Source organism: Capsicum annuum, chromosome 2 (genome assembly GCF_002878395.1).
Source record: "Capsicum annuum cultivar UCD-10X-F1 chromosome 2, UCD10Xv1.1, whole genome shotgun sequence".
NCBI lineage: Eukaryota > Viridiplantae > Streptophyta > Magnoliopsida > Solanales > Solanaceae > Capsicum > Capsicum annuum.
In genome coordinates this window covers 70,756,225-70,759,600 of record NC_061112.1, presented here as the reverse complement: position 1 = coordinate 70,759,600, position 3,376 = coordinate 70,756,225, and the positions used below count along the sequence as shown (strand labels likewise).

The 3,376-nt window shown below is 38.4% G+C and overlaps 1 non-coding gene across 1 annotated transcript; it reads right to left on the bottom strand.

Annotated features, from left to right (window-relative positions):
- Positions 1-425: 425 nt before the first annotated feature.
- On the bottom strand, positions 426-531 carry LOC124896392. The gene has a single exon (XR_007052754.1). It is a non-coding gene; the product is annotated as a small nucleolar RNA R71 (small nucleolar RNA).
- Between the last annotated feature and the right edge of the window lie 2,845 nt (positions 532-3,376).

Sequence of the window (3,376 nt, the reverse complement as noted above, 5' to 3'; positions counted from 1 at the left end):
GTTAGGTGATTTTCATAGTAATCACGACACCGTGAGCCAAAATGGGAGCAATGAAGGCTCATTTGTTGGATACCTCAAGAATGAGGATCATCTTCATGATGCGGGGCATGCGAGTACAATTCGCATCCCACTATTTGAGGGAAATGGGGTATTCCATGTCACGAGTGTCATGCTCCACATGTTACAAATGAAAGGTCTAATCACATGAAGATGCCAACTTGTATTTGAAAAACTTCATTGAAGTATGTGACCTATTTGATATTACTAATATCACTCAAGAGTCCATTTGGTTGAGACTTTTCCCATTTTCCTTAATGTCTGAAGCGGTTTTGTGGTTGAGATCTCTACCCATCGGGTCTATTACTTCTTGCGTCAAACTTATGGAGGCCTTTTTGGATAAATATTTTCCTTCATATAGAATGCTTCAACTAAGGAATGAGATCACAAATTTTCATCAACTTAGTGGTGAGCCCTTACAGGAGGTGTGGCAAAGATTCAATGACAATCTCATGCAATGCCCGAACCATGAAGTGAAAGAGAATATTCTCTTCAAAATATTTTACTAGGCATTGGATCAACTAAACAAGACGGTGGTGGACAATGCATCGGGTGGTTCTCTTGTAAAGTTGTCATATGATGTTGCGGAAAATAAACTTAAGCAAGTCACTAAGCATAACCAGGGATGGCATACTCGGGATTTCAAAGTGGTCATAGGGTCCCCCGCCACATCTTATGTTAATAAAGAGAAAAGAAAGAAGGACGAAGAAAGGGATGAAAATATGGCTAAGGTGATGACCCAATTAGAGCTCATCACTAAACACGTAATGGGAGGAGCACCTACAAAGGCTATCAATGTCGTGACCTCTCAAGGAGCCAAATGTTATGATGAGGATAACTCTAAGGCACTCGATGAATATATAAGGAAGTTAGCAAATTATTCGAGAGGTTCCAACCCCGCCTATCAAAGACAAGAAGGGAATTAAGGTTGGAACGATCGAGACTAAGATCGTGATTGGTGTGATATAGAAATAGATTGAGATCATGATTGGAAGGACAAGGAGAGAGGTTATGATACATATGTTCCCCCTCATGATCGTGTCAAGTACAAAGAACCAAGCTCGGTGGACCCGGATAAATTAAAAACTGAGGATGTGCTTGCTTGAATTTTGATATGGGTTGAAGGTACCAACAAAATGGTAAGGGGGATGAAGAGAGACTTTTCTCAACTTAACCAAATGTTTGTTTTACATTAGTCTTCCATCAAGCAATTGGAGACACTAGTGGGGCAAATTTCTACTCAATTTAATGCTAGGACAAAAGGGGGCATACCTAGTGACACGGTGGTAAATCCTAAAAATGAAGGCCATGTCTTGGTAGTTTTTACTAGAAGTGGTAGAAATATTGGTGAGAATAAGATTAAAGTTGAGGAAAAGTATCTAGGTGATCAAATGAATGTGAAGAGGGATCAATTTGAATCGCCAAGTATTAGTGCTTTAAAGTCTCTTGAAGGGGGTAACAAGGACCCTATGATCATTGAGGAGAAGAGTGATGAGGAGGAAAATCCTATAGTGATTGATGGTGATAAAAAAATAGGGAATGACCCTCGAAGTTTTCCATTGCCCTCATTGAAAATTCCTCCACCCTTTGCATAAAGGTGGAAAAAGAAAGATGACAATTCCAAGCTCAAAAAGTTTCTTGCAAAGTTTAGCAACCTCTCAATCAATATTCCACTATTATAGGATCTTCAAGAGATTTCAGGTTATGTTAAACCAATGAAGAGTTTAATATCAAAGAAGAGCTTGTAGATGGAGAAACTATTAAAGTGACCCACACTTCTAGCGTCATCATGTCAAATACCATAGAAGAATAAAAAGAAGACCCGGGTGATTTTACTATCCCTTGCACCACTGGGACCCATAAATTTAGCAAGGCATTATGTGATCTTAGCTCCAGCTATATTTGATGTCATATGCGGTGTATCAAAGTCTTGGGTTAGTGCTCTTACACCAACCACTGTGAGATTATTAATGGCGGATCACTCAATCAAGAAACTGGTTGGAGTGTCATATGATGTATTGGTAAAAGTTGATAGATTTATTCTCCCAGAGGACTTTGTTGTGCTTAATTGTGAAATCGACCATGAAATACACATAATCCTTAGGAGACCTTTCTTGGCAACCTGAAGGAAACAAGTGGATATGGAGCATGGAGAAATGACATTCCAGGTACTTAGTGATAGAGTCTCAGTTCGGGTATACAAAGCTGAGAAGCAACGAAGTAGGTTACAAGTGGTATCAGTTATTGATGTTGTTGATAAAAGAGAGGAGGTTGGGTTATCTCATCTCAAAGACCAAACTTGTAGATTGAAGAATGTTATGTCAGACGCTAAATTAGGTGTTGGATGGGAGGCAACCTATCTATTCCACGAAAGTGGCCCATATTCTTTAAATTTTAATTTTTAAAGTAGTTTTCATTTTTTTTATTAATCCATACAATTGTAGCACTATAAGGTGTTTTTGAGAAATTGAGTAATGGAGAAGTGTTGTGGAATGGAATAGGAAACTGAGCAGTTGAAAATAGGGGAGCAAAAAATGGCCTTGGATATCACAATTGCGGTCACTGTGTCATCGCGATCATGATCATTGTATCATCGTGATCGCGCTCCTCTTACCGCAATCGTGATTGAGTTAGTTTTAAATATAAACAGCCGTCCTACAGTTTCTCTCACACTCCTCTTCAAATTACTCATGTTTTCACTCATTTTTACTTATTTTAAGAGCATCCAACAGTGCATAACATCCTGTCTGCATCTCCTTATCTGTTACATTATCTAATTCTCCTCTTGTTTGCGTGTTTAGGGTCCTAATTGCATGTTTAGGGCAATGGCCTAAAATTGTGATTTAAATGCTTAATCTTGAGATTAACTGAGTTTCTTTGATATGTTGTCTATTGTTATTGGTGTATGCAATGTTGGGGAAGTCTTGACTACCGAAAATTGTTTAAACTTGGTAGTAATAGCATTTGCACATCAAGTGTTTGATAAAATGCCAAAATGAATTCCTCATGATTTTCTTCATCTTTAAGGGCATCATTGAGTGTTTAGAATTATGTTACCAGTTTTCAGTATCATTTATTGGTTGTTAACACAAATTGGCATAAAAAATTAAAGTTTTAGGTGATGATCATCACAGTCCATCAGCCTCAGGTACCACGATCGCGGTCACCAGATCAAGATTGCAAAAGCGTGATCGCAGTTCAATGACCTGATGTCGCCCAAAACTAACCTCCAAAATAAGTATGTTATGGTTGATGTCAAATATAGTAACCCAACTAGGTTGGGGTCGATCCCACAGGGAAGATGCTAAATATTTTCTTA